The sequence below is a fragment of the Giraffa tippelskirchi genome, chromosome 10 (genome assembly GCF_054371585.1).
Source record: "Giraffa tippelskirchi isolate mGirTip1 chromosome 10, T2T-mGirTip1v1.2.pri, whole genome shotgun sequence".
Classification (NCBI taxonomy): Eukaryota; Metazoa; Chordata; class Mammalia; order Artiodactyla; family Giraffidae; genus Giraffa; species Giraffa tippelskirchi.
In genome coordinates, this window is record NC_137284.1 from 1,375,091 (window position 1) to 1,388,245 (window position 13,155).

Consider the following 13,155-nt stretch of genomic DNA (forward strand, 5'->3'; position numbering starts at 1 on the left):
TTAAGAGAGTGAAAGGCAAGGCACAGAAAGGGAAAACATTGTGTTCATTACACAAATCTGATGGGCAACTAGTATGTGAGATACAAAAAGAGAATCAAACCTATAAAAAGACAACCTGATAGAGAAAAGAAAGCCGGGCCAATGACCCTTGGCACACACGCAGAGGGACCCTGGGCGCCCAACAGATAGGAAAAGGGCTTATCTTCTTTGTCATCAGGGAATCACAGTCGAGTTCCAGGTGGCGATGTCACACACCCTCCGGAACAGCTCCAGGGGACACGCGTGATGAGCCAAGCATGGTTGGGGTGCGGGGCAGGTGGGCATGCCGGGGAATGGGGGCCAGCCCTTGGAGGCTGGGTGGCCCTGCCCACTGGGGCTGGTCCCCAGCTGTCCTGGCCAGCGGGGGAGGTCCGGCAGAAAGGCACCTGCTCACGGAGGCAGAGAACACACTGTAACAGCCCCACAGGGAGGCCCGCAGCCCACGGGAGCTTCGTCCCCGAGGCTGGAGGGCGGTGGGGGCTCCGCGGCACGGGCCACTCAGCCTGCAGTGTAAGCAGCAGCCACGCGCCACGTGTGGACCCGCAGATGCGGGTGGGGCTGCGGCCAGGCATCTGGTCCTGCTCTCCTCCCTCCCTCCCATCAGTCGTGGCGGGGGCAGGGAGGGCACAGATGGGCAGCGGTCTCTCTCTGCACCGGCCTCTGCCCCGGGTTGGGTCTGGATGGGTCTCTGAATCCCCAGCCTTGAGTGATGCTCTGAGGCTGCGGCTTTGCAGCATCTGGAGGGAGCAGGGCTGAGGCCCATCGCGGCCTGCAGCGGATGAGCACGGCGGAGGGCGGAGCGGGCACAGTGCCCTCGGGTTCGGGCGGAAGTGCTTTGTCACCAGGTCCTCCTTGGGGTAAGTGGGGGCACCTCTGAGCTGCCAACTCACGCCCCTCCCTGTCCTCCCTGCCTGGCCTGCGTCTCGGGCTGAAGTCACCCTTTGCTCAGGCCCGCAGGCGGGGCAGTGGGGGTGCAGCCTTTGGGGGCCCAGACATGGGTTCTGGCTAGTAGTGCTGCAGGGGCCGTGTGAGGGGATTAGCTTCAGGTCAGCTGACCCTGGACTGGGGCTGACTGGTGGGGGAAGGGTGGAACCGTGAGTTGTTGGCAGAGTTAGGGCAGAGAAGAGGGTGCTTGGGCGCAGGGGAAGATGGGGTGGGGTCCACACCTGGACACAGGGTGGGTCAGGAAGGTCCATGCTGGGACCCAGAGGAGGATCAGGGTCCACGCCTGGGAACAGAGGAGGGTCGAGAGTCCATGCCTGGGCCCAGAGGTGGGTCGGGGGTCCACACCCAGGCACTGGGAGGACGGGTGGGTAGGTATATGCTTGGGCACAGGTGCTCGGAGTTACCCCTTGTCCAGGCATAGGGATCCTGGGTGCCCTGCAGGGCAGGCCTTGACTTGGCTGAAACACCCTCCCCCCTGACCCCTGGACAGGGTCGTTCAGGGTCTCCCACCCTGGCCTCTGCTCCGGAAGCCTCAGTCCAGGTCTCTGCAGGATGGGGAGAAACAGCATCCAGGGCCCTCTGTGGCTTCACGCTGGCCCTGGGCGTCTCCTCCCCATAGGCCTCTGCTTCCGCCCTGCCCCCTGGTCGCGCGTGTCCTGCAGTTACAAGCCCAGCGCAGGCCTGATTCTAGACCAACAAGGAGCTGTGGGCAGGTGGCTGTCTCTGGTGTGCCCGGATGGGCCCAGATGCTCCAGGGCAGAGTCGCTTTCTTCAGTCCAGTGGGTGGACCTGATGAGTTTTGAAGTTATTCCCCTTCCCCGCCCCACCACGAGTGTGCACGCACGTGCGTGATCGATAGTGGCCGATAGTGCTGAGCTTTGTGAAATCCCAGACCCTGAGATGGACAGAGAGCACAGCAGCGCTCATGGCCTCAGTCCAGGCGCTGGGGAAAAGAAGCCCGGGGTCCCAGTGGCTCACAAGCCCTCTGGAGCAGGCCTCCCAGCCCCGAGAGTAGAGCCCCGAGCCGTGGCCTGCCTTGTCGTGTTTTCTCTGGGAAGATGGGATGGGCGGGAGGAGGGGGTGGGTACACATGAGGCCCCTGGGACCCCAGGAACTCACCGAGACCCCTGTGCTCGGCGTCTGGAGTGGCTGCACGCTGACTGGCCTCCCCTACCCCAGTTTGGCTGGGGGCCCCTCATTCTCTAACAGAGCCCTCCACACTCCCGGGTACCAGCTTCCACGCTGCACGCTTCAGATGAACAGGACTTAGGCAGCCCGGACGTCCTGGTGAAAGTGCTAGTTGCTCAGTTGTATCCGACTTTTTGCAACCTCATGGACTGTAGCCCGCCAGTGTCCTCTGTCCATGAGATTCTCCAGGCAAGAATAGTGGAGGGCGTAGCCATGCCCTTCTCTAGGGGATCTTCCCGAGCCAGGTCTCCCTCATTGCACGTAGATTCTTTACCACCTGAGCAGCTAGGGAGGCCCTTGCTGGGGCAGCTAGACCCCAACCACGTCTTCAACCAGTGCACGGCCCGGTCATAGGCTGGGGCTTGTGCTGAGGGGACCGCTGGGGCACAGTGAGGAGGCCTGCCACCCTCCTGAACCACGAGCAGGAGCCAGCCCAGCAACAATGCTGGCGGGGTGCGGGGAGGCCCAGGAGGCCTTTGGGACCTGGGGAGCAGTGTGGGCAAAGACCCTGGGGTGGGATGGGGGGCAGCTCCAGGGGTGCAGCGGAGCCTGGGGGAAGTGGGGAGAGTCGAGGGGGTGCTGCCTGGCCAGGTGGTGTGCCCAGGGAGGCTCTGCCAGGCTGTGGGGGGCTCCAGAGTGAGAGCCCTGGCCCTAATCACGGGCCCCCAGGCACCCACAGAACGATGCCGTGTGGACCCCAGGAGGCAGGCTCTCAGGCAGACTTGAAGCCGTGAGAGCTGTGGGGATGTGGAGAGAGCAGGGACGCAGGGGTGACATCCCTCACCTCCTGCAGTGACAGCGGCCTGGCGGTGCTCCAGGTGGAGGGTATGGGCCTGACGAGGATGGTGCCTTAGGAATGGGCGGAGGGACTGACCACAGGCAGGGCCGGGTAGACGCAGGGAGTGAGGAAGAGGACCAGGCTGCATTGACCGTTTCCCCCTCATCGCTCCTGAAGGTGAGGTGATCCTGTCAGGGCCGTGTGGCTGCCGGAAAAAGCGCCACAAACTGCAGACTCATGCCCTGGAGCTTGGAGACCCCGAGTCTGAACTCGGCCGCTTTGGGCTAAAATCAAGGTGTCGCAGGCTGCTTCCTCCTGGAGTATCCAGGGCTGACCTGTTCCCGCTGTCCTGCTTCTGGAGGCGCCGCGGGCCTGGCTGTGGTTCCTCCTCCATCCCTGGAGCTCCTGGCGCACCATCCTTTCCTTCTCTTACAAAGACCCCTGCGGTGGCCCTGTCCCTTCTCAAGGTCCTCAGCTCGCTCACCCCCAGAGGCCCCTTGGTCATGGCAGGTCACACTCCACAGGTGTAGGGAGGTGGGGCTGTCGCTTGTTGAAATGGGGAACGTTGAGGTGATGACAAGGAGTTCCGTTTTTAAAATTTTCCTGTCTCTTTCTTTTCTGCTGTGCAGGGTCTTCGGCGTTGCGTGGGTCTTCTCTCGTTTTGGCGAGTGGGGGCTGTTCTCCAGTCGTGCTGTGGTGGCTTCTCTTGCTACAGACCATGGACTCTGGAGCTTGGGCTGGGTAATTAGGGCACAGGGGCTCAGTTGCCCCTTGGCAAATGGAGTCTCCCCACACCAGGGATCGAGCCCATGTCCCCTGCATTGGCAGGTGGATTCTTAGGCCCTGGACCACCAGGGAAGCCCCCGGGAGTTCAGTTTGAGGCCCGGAGCGTGTGTGGTGCTGGTGGGCTGGTCCTGCTAGAACAGGTGTCCCCGACGCAAGTGGACGTGTGGGGCAAGGTCAGGGCAAGGCCGGGAGGGAGATAGGGAAGTGAGTCAGCTGGCAGTGGTGCTGGTCAAGCGAGACAGTGAGAGGAAGTGGGCAGGTCAAGGGGGTGCTGGGCGGAGGCCCTGGAGGGACTGGGCTGGGAGGGCGGGGCGGCTGGACACAGAGGCTCCAGGGCTGAGGGCTGGGGGTGGCTCTGTTCTCCCCGAGTCCGCTGGGCTGGGCTGGCCCCGCGCTGCTGGTTTTCGCTGCCGACTCTGTGTGTGTTGGGGAGGGTTGAGCAAGGTCTGTGGCTTCCGCTGAGTACTCACGGGCCCTCCAGGTGCCCCATGGAGCAAATATGGGCAGAGGGACACCACCCAAAAATCTACACTCACCTGCACCCCACATGTGGCCGGGGCCCAACCACCAGGCAGCTGGCCGTGGCCAGCCTCTGCCCACAGCCCCACCCCAGGCCAACTTCCCCCAAGGAGGAGCCCAGCCTCCACACGCCCCAACGCACCTGGAGATGTCCTTGGAGCAGAGCAAGGGGGTGCCTACATCACTGACTCCTCAGGGTGGGGCCACGTGACCTCCGGGGGTGGGGGCACAAGTGGAGGGGAGCCCGCCCCCCCAGGGGCCCCAGCGTGGGCTCCCCCTCAGTCTCAGGGCCTCTTGCTCCTGAAACACACTTTTTGGCTCTTCCAGATGCCCCCACCCACCCTCTGCCCACGGCCGTGCAGGGCCGGGTCCCAGTGGTAGGCGGGTGGTGGGCAGTCAGTGCCTGCCCACTCCGGGGATGCCAGCTCCTCCAAGGTACCCAACCCCTCCTAGGCAGCCGGACAGACGGGCCCGGGGCTGCGACACCCACTGACTCTGGAGCAGTGACTCAGCAGAGCAGGGCGAGTGGGCGGGGTGGGGCCCCTGTGTCCCCAGAACAATGCCCTGGTTCTTCCAGGCCTGGCTTCAGTCGCGGGGACACTGGACGATTCTGTTGTGGCCAGAGCGCGAGCTGAGGGGCGGGAAGCAGGGCCTCGGCCCCCCCCGGAGGCCCTTACTTCCGATCCTGGAGGGACTGGGAGCGGAGGACTCTGACCCCCCTCTGCGAGGGACCCCGGGGTGTCCCAGCTCTCCCCCAGTTATCTGCCCGCGGGAGCCTGGACGAGAGCAGACTCCTCCCCAGCACCAGCCCTCGGAGCAGGGCTCCCCAGCCTCCTGTGCCTCAGTCTTTTGTCTGTAAAGTGGGCTCATGTTGCAGACTCTGTCCTGCAGGGAGAGGGCCCAGGACAGGGGTGTGTGTGTGTGTGCGCGCGCGTGCGCACCTGTGTGTCTGTGTGGGGGGTGAGGGTGGGCAGCTCACTGTGTAACCCAACCCCCTCTGTCCCCTCTGGTCTGCCAGGTTGGGGTTAGGGTTACCAGTTAGGGGCTGGGGTTAGGTTAGGATGGGAGAGGCGGGGGCTCGGGCTGGAGCACACAGGGCCTCTGAGGAAGGACTTCAGAGCTGTGGGGACTTTGCAGGGCTGAGAAGCAGAGGGCACCTGGGGTAGCCAACGTGGTGGAAGCAGGAAGCCTGGTCAGGAGAGGAGGGAGGAGGCTGGCAGGATGGGCTGGCCGAAGAGAGAGAAGGCAGGAACCAGGGACACCACCCAGAAGATGCCCCCGCGGAGGAGCCCGTCTGAGGGACACATGCGAGACGCTGCTGTGGCCCCATCGGGTGCCACTGGGCAGTGGGACCCAAGGTCTGGAGTCTGAGGAAGCCCCGGCTGGGTGTGCACTGCGCAGACAGGGACCCTCAAGGAGGCACCGGAAGAGCAGAAAGAGACGGAGCGGCTGGAGAGGACTAACAGGAGCAGAGAAGGTTCTGGAAGCCAACAGCAGGCAGCGGCCACTCTGGAGCCGCCGTCAGCCTGGCCAAAGCTATGATGCTACCAGGGGCCCAGGCTGGGAGGCACCACCGAGGCTGCCTGTGTGGCCCTGGGGATGGCCAGGAGCAGCTCGCAGTGGTCCCGTGGCGGGAGGAAACGCGAAGGGTGTGGTCCATCCAGGGAAGGTGGCCGCAAGCCGGGGCGGGGCAGTGGCAAAGGCGTGTCCCCGGGAGAGCCCCTTGGGGAGATGACCTCGGGTCTCAGGTGTTGAGGCGGGTGTGGCGCAGAGGCTGAGGCCGGGGCCGGCCTCCCAGGATCGGCTGGGCAGCTGGAGGCCGCCCCCCACCCCCAGCGCCTGACTGAGTGCCCGCGGGGCCCCAGGCCTGCTGACCCCGGAGCACATGACGGAGCCGCTTCCTTCCCCTTCTGCCCGGGGTTCCCGCCGTCTGTGTCAGGAGCCACGTGAGGCTGCCTCGAACTCGGGTCCATCCCGCTCCATCTGGGCGGAGGCAGGGGGTCAGCCCCTCTACTCTGAGCAGCGCCCCCCCCTTGCCCACGGGCAGGGCATTTCAGCTGGACAGAGGCTTCGGGCCCTTGCCCTGCGCAGGGTGCCCCTCCTTCTGCCTGCTGAGACCACGGCAGGGGCGTCCCCTTGACTCGGGGTGACCTCCACTGGGGTGCAGACAACACGTGGGAGCCCAGACGCGGAGCTGTTATCCCCCTGGGGGCCGGGGTTTGCGGGCAGCCCAGCTGACACCCAGGGCAGCAGGCCGGTGGTTTCTAGAGGGGGGATCTCTGGCCTGGGACTCAAGCTGACAGCACAGGAGGCCTGGGGACGGAGTGAGGCGGGCGGTCAGGAGACCAGCGTGGGGCTGGGATGGGGTCCCAGCAGACGGGGAGCAATGTGGGGATGGGGCAGGGGTCCCAGAAGCATCTGCCTATAGACCGGCGGCCCCACAGCTCCGCCCCTGGCTTCACCCGCAGGCCCTCCCTCACCTCGTCCCGTCCATGCACTCAAGGATGCCCCCAACCCTGCTCTCGCAGAAGCCCCCGGCCCTGTCGGGGCGACAGTCAGGGTCCCCTCCCTCCAGAAACTGTAGAACCTCCTTGCCGTGTCCCCGGGAAGAGAGCCCCTCCTCTGTGAGGACAGAGGTCCCTGCTGGGGAGACGGCTTGGGACCCACTCCGAGCTTCCTTTCTGGCCACCCCTCCTGCCACCTAATTCCCCACGAGGCAGCCACGCCTGTGAAGGTGAATTTTCTGTGTCAACTCGACTGGCCCCTGGGGGTCCCAGATATTCGGTTAAACGTGTATCTGGGAGGGTGTTTCTTTGATGAGCTCTTGTTCAGCCGCCAAGTCGTGACTGACTCTGTGAGCCCGTGGTCTGTAGCACGCCAGGCTCCTCTGTCCTCCACTGTCTCCCGGGGTTTGCTTGATGAGATGAGTGTCTAAATCACCGGACTTGGTGAAGCAGATGGCTCCCCCCCAACACACACACACCAACCCCCGCCAGGCTGGGTGGGCCTCGCCCAATCAGGTGAAGCCCCGAGCAGCCCAGAAGGCTGAGCCTCCCCGAGTAAGAGGGAATTCCTCTGCCAGACAGCTTGAGCTGGGACTCGGGTCCTCGCTGCCCCAGACTGGAGCCACACTGCCTGCTCTGGGCCTCCAGCCTGGAGACCCTAGACAGTGGGACTCAGCCTCTGTAATCGGGTGACCAATTCATTACAAGAAAGGAAGGTAGATTGAGATAGTCAGACATCCTATTGGTTCTGTGTCTCTCGAGAGCCCTGAGCTATACATCCTCTGGGTCCCCAGCACCTGGGGCTGTGTGACCCCGTGTGGCGAGGGGACTCTGCAGATATAATCAGCACAAGGATGGCGGGATGCGGCAATCATCTTGGATGAATGGGGAGGCCCTAAAAGTGATCACAAGGGTCCCATAAGAGGGGGCAGGAGGGTCAGAGTCCGAGAGGGTCTGGAAGACTTGACGCTGCCACCTTTGAAGATGGAGGAGAAGCAGGCTGCAGGCCAAGGATGCGGGGCCTCTAGAAGCTGGGAAAGTCAGAACGGATTCGCCCCTGGGGCTTCCAAGAGAAGCCAGCCTGTGACACCTTGGCTTTTAGCCCACAAGACCCGCGTTGGATGCCCCTGCCCCACTGTAAGATGATGGATCTGTGTTAAGCCCGACATTGGTGGTAACTGCCTCAGTCCCTGTAGGAAAGTGACCCAGAACCCCGGGCGGGTGACCAAACACCCAGTCAGCCAGGGCTTTTCCTGTTTTAAAAGTGAGAGCATTTTCTGGAAGCCGCTCAGCCCCGGGGCAGCGGAGAGGCAGTCACCCTCACTGGCCTCTCACCCACGAGTCCCTGGCTTGTGGCCACAGGCCAGCGATGACTGCATTCCTGTGTGTTTACCGTGCCAGGGCAGAAGGTGGCCTGGAAAGCTCAGTAGGGAGCATCCGGCCTTTGAGATGCTTTGAGAGACGGAGCCACGATCCCATTTCACGGGCACTGGAAATTTCACCCCACAGGCTGGCAAGCCCTGTGCCTGCCCCACTCAAGACCAAAAAAAAGAACGAGCCCAGAGTCGGTGAGAGAGAGAGACGTAGATGGTTTAATAGACAAGGGATGGTCCCGGAGCGACCCGGGCACGTGCAGTGCACTGTGGTGGGGAGGTTACTCGTCAAGTACCTGAAACTAACATCAGGTTGGCTCCTGGGTTAGAGGGAGACCAGCAGAGGGGCGTGCCTCCCCGGCCTTCTGACGGTGATCACAGTGGAGATAGTTCTAGTCTGTTTAGTGAGGATAGCTCAGTCCTCACTCACTGGCCCTGGGGACAAGTATGTAGACCTGTACTAATCAAGCTGTATGATCTGAAGATTAGACCAGTCCTCACTTGCTGGGGCCGGGGGCAGGTAGACCTGTACGGATCAGACTCTGTGACTAAGAGGGAAGTTCGGTGAGGTGAGTGGGGTGAAAGTGAGGTGATGACCGGTCAGCAGGAATGTGCTGAGAGCAAGACAGCAGCCATCGTGGGCGGCCCGACCACCCGCCACGGGAGAGGACAGAGGCTTGGACAGGTGGCGTGAGCGGCTACTGAGCAGGGGAGTCAGGACTGTCACCCCCGAGTCTGGCTCCCAAGGCTGAGCTCCCCAGGACAGAGGGGCCGGGGGCGCCTGTCCAGCCTCTGTGCCCCCCTTCCCCCGCACAGGCCGGGACAGGGCCTCCTGCCCGCACCCCTCCTGCCGTTGTCCCCGCATCAGAAGCAGCCTCCCAGCGTCAGCGAGTCCTTCCTGCCCCTTCCTTGGGTGGACGCGTGCTTCTGTGTTATCAGCATTACGCCCCTTGTGATGAAGCCAAGAGTGCTCAGACATTGTTCAGTGAGAGCGTCAGCCCGGGGTCCTGGGACAGAACCACAGCCTGGGGGCTTACAGGGCGGATGCTCCCTGTCTCCCATCCTGGAGGCTGGATCCCAGACCCAGGTGTGGGCGGGACTGGTCCTCCCGAGGCCTCCCCCCACCCCCGGCCCCCGGGCGTGCAGACGGCCATCTCCCCTGCCCCGTGTCCTCAGAGGGTCGTCCCTCTGAGTGTCTACATCCTGACCTCCTCTTCTTTGAGGACCCTAGTCCTGCAGGATTAGGACCCACCCCCGTGACCCCATTTTACCTTAACCCCGACTTTAAAGGCACCACCTCCAGATTGTCACTTTCTATGGTGCGGAGGTCAGGACTCCAAACAGTGACTTTTGGGGACACATCTCGGTCCGTTGTGGGCAGTGTCCCCGCCCGCTCCCGTCCGCTCACCCGAGGCGCCCCGCTCCCTACCCCCCGTCTCCTCGCCCGAGGCACCCCGCTCCGTCTTTCAGTAGATTCTTGCTACGCTCACCTCCACATTTCTAAATAACAGCTTATTTCCAAATAGCAGCTATTTCTAAATAGCAGCCGCTGTTCCGTGCTATTTCTGTCTGGATCATGTGCTGACTTCCCAGGACGGAACACGGAGCTGCGCGTTCCTCCCCCCAAATGTTCCCCCGCACCCCTTCTCCGAGGCCCACCTGGGGCTGCCAGTCTTCTCCGCTTTGCTCCCTGGAGCCCCCGACTCGGGGGCTCGTAGAGGGCGAATCTGCCTCTCCCCCCTTCCCCTTCCGTCCTCTCCTCCAGAAACTCCCCGAGGACTCCAGAGTACTTGGAAACGGCCAAGTTCTACTCGGTTCTCCCCAGGCCTTCAGGCCGGTCCGCCCCTGCGGAGCCATCCACCCCGGAGACCCTTCCCCCTGGGCCCCGGGGGTGCTGGCTCCTCCGCCCCGCCCACTCTCCTGTCCTCAGGTGCCACCCCCGATGCCACTCTCGCGGAAGCCGTTCCTTCCAAGCCTTCCCACACGGCCTCCCCTGCACCTGCTCCATGACCGTTCAGCAGAGTGCACCGTCCCCCCTCCCTGTTTTATTTGGTGCACACGTGACCTGCAATAAACCACGTCTTGGTAAAAAATCCTTTACCCTTGAAATTCTCATCTTCCTTTATTTTTCAAAAGCCTTACTTATTTATGTATTTTTTTTTCTTTTTTTCAAAATTATTTCTACTTATTTATGGAGCTGCACTGGGTCCTAGTTGCGGTCCATGCGACCTTCGAAGCAGCGTGTGGGATCTGGTTCCCTGACCAGGGATTGAACCCTGGCCCCCTGCACTGGGCGTGAGGAGTCTCAGCCACTGGACCGCCCGGGCGATCCCTGTTTGTCTTTCAGTTGGAGGGTCCTGCTTTACCATGTTGTGTTGGCTTCTGCTGCACAGTGAAGGGAACCAGCCACACGCACACGCATATCCCCTCCCTCTTGGACCGCCCTCGCCCCACACCCCACCCTCTAGGCTGCCGCAGAGCCCCGAGCTCGCTCGCCGTGTTAGACGGCAGCTCCCGCCGGCGGGCTGTCCCCCTCGCAGCGGTGTGCGTGCGTCAGCGCCACTCCGTCAGTCCGTCCCACCGCCTCCTTCCCTCGGTGTGTGCGCAAGCCCGTCCCCTTGTCTGTGTCTCTGTCCTGCCCCAGACCACGTGTCACAGTGCGCACCTGGGCGTTCCATCCGCGGCTGCTCCGTGGGCACTCCTTGGGCCACACGCTGTGACCCACCACGAGCGTCCCACTGCCCCGTGTCCCCTCTCCCCTCCAGCCCTGCTGGCCCCGGGCCTCCCCCGTGGCCTGGCCTCCCGGGCCTGCAGACACGCTCCTGTCCCAGAGGCGGGCGGGGCCGGGGTCAGCTCGGGGCCCTTCCTCTGCTCCCGCTTGTTCCGCATCATCACTTGGAGATTCCGCTGCCTGCCCACCTCCGTCAGGGAAGGAGGTTCCTGCTGCTGCAGTAGCAAAGCCCCATGTACCGAGTGGCCTGAAACAAACCAGATCTAGGATTTTGCAGGTCTGGAGGCCAGAGGTCTGAATCGGGTTTCACTGGGCCTGAATCCAGGGTCACAGGACCAAGCTCCCTCCAGGGACTCCAAGAGAAAACCTGGATTCTGGCACTTCCAGCTGCTGGGGCCCCCCGTTCCTTGGCTGGTGGCCCCTCCACCCCTAAAGCCACCACTGGTGGCAGCCAGTCCCCAACCTGTCTCAGTCAGACAGTCACACGTCCCCCCATTTCCATCTTCCCTCCCTCGCCCACTTCTAAGCCCCTCGTGATCACATCACTCACTTGAGTAATCCAGATAATCCCCCATTTTGAGGTCAACTGCCCAGCAACCTCAATTCCCCTTTGTAACTGGAGGTGATCACAGGTTCCGTGGGTTAGCACGTGGGTGTCTTGAGGGAGCATTGTTCTGCCCCCGTGATCAATCTCATTAGTTTTTAAGCATTTTTATCGAAATATCTTTGATCTACAATGCTGTGTTAGTTCCAAGTGTACAGCAGAGTGATCCGGTTATACGGGTTCTTTTCCATTATCGATTATTGCAAGATGTTGGGTGTAGTTCCCTGTTCTGTACGGTAGGTCTCTGCTGGTTACCTATTTTACATATAGTAGTGTGCATACTTTAACACGAAACCCTAATAAATTTCTCCCCCATCCTTCCCCCTTTGGTAGCCATAAGTTTGCTTTCTATGTCTGTGAGTCTGTTTCTGTCCTATGAATAAGTTCATTTGTATCATTTTTTAGATTCCACATATAAGTGATATCATATATTATATGTTTGTCGTATATCGTATATATCATATATTTGTCTTTCTCTTTCTGACTTGCTTCACTTAGTATGATAATCTCTAGTTGTATCCATGTTGCTGCAAATGGCATTATTTCATTGTTTTTCATGTCTGAGCAGCACTCCGTGGCACATATATCACATATTCTGGATACATTCCTTTGTTGATGTACGTTTAGGCTGTTTCTGAGTCTTGACTATTATGAATAGTGCTGCCGTGAACACAGGGGTGTGAACAGACTTCTTTTCAGGTAAGCACCTGTTCCCTGTCCTGTGAACATACGTCTTTTCAGGTAAGCGTTTGGTCCCTGTCCACCACCAGGAGTGGGATTGCTGATCATATATGGTGACCCTATTTTTAGTTTTTTGCGGAACAGCTATACTTTCTCCACAGTGGCTGCACCAGCTTCCATTCCCACCAACAGTGCAGGAGGGTTCCTGCTTTTTGTTGGCGTGGACTCTCCCATAATAGGGTCCCCAGGTATGGCTAACGGTAAAGAACCTGCCTGCCAGCGCAGGGGACATAAGTGATGTGGGTTCAGTCCCTGGGTCAGGGGGATCCCCTGGAGAAGGAAATGGCAACTCACTCCAGTATCTTGCCTGGAGAATCCCACGGACAGAGGAGCCTGGTGGGCTACAGTCCTCGGGGCGCCAAGAGGCGGACGGAACTGAAGCGCTTGGCATGAGCAGCTCCTATAAGAAGAGCGCTGTCCTCCCGGGAAGTGTCAGCGGACGCTCGGTGGGTTCCAGCTCAGGGCCGCGCCACCTAAAGCTGCTTGTGCGCAGGCGTTTGCGGGCACGCACGCTTTCGGTCCTGAGGAAATACCCAGCAGTGGGATGGCTGTGTCATGTGCTGAGAGGGGGTGATTTTAGAGATGTATTCAAAGTGCTCTCAAAGCGCTTGCTTCATTCTCCGCCACCGCTGGCCGTGCACGAGCAGCCCCGAGGCCCCGCGGCCTCACCAGCACTTTATATGGTCGGCGGTCTTCATCTTAACTGTTCAAATAGGTGTTTGGCGGTTCCTCATGTGGTTCTAGTTTGCACTTCCTTAATGACTTAGGAGCTGGGCGCCTTTCCTGAGCTCATCGACCGTCTCTTCGTGGTGAAGTGCTCACTCACAGCTTTGCCCTGTCTCCTAGCGGGTCGTCTTATTGAGCAGAAAGACTTCTTTATGTATTCTGCACGCAAGTCTTTGTGTTTTTGCAAAAAAATATATGCATTGTATTTTATTTTTCCACGC

The 13,155-nt window shown here is 61.0% G+C and overlaps 1 long non-coding RNA gene across 1 annotated transcript; it reads left to right on the top strand.

Moving 5' to 3' along the window:
- The first annotated feature begins 402 nt into the window (after window positions 1–402).
- Window positions 403–10,225, top strand: LOC145523267 (uncharacterized). The gene is made up of 2 exons (XR_014066458.1): window positions 403–896; window positions 3,580–10,225. It is a non-coding gene; the product is annotated as an uncharacterized LOC145523267 (long non-coding RNA).
- Window positions 10,226–13,155: the final 2,930 nt, after the last annotated feature.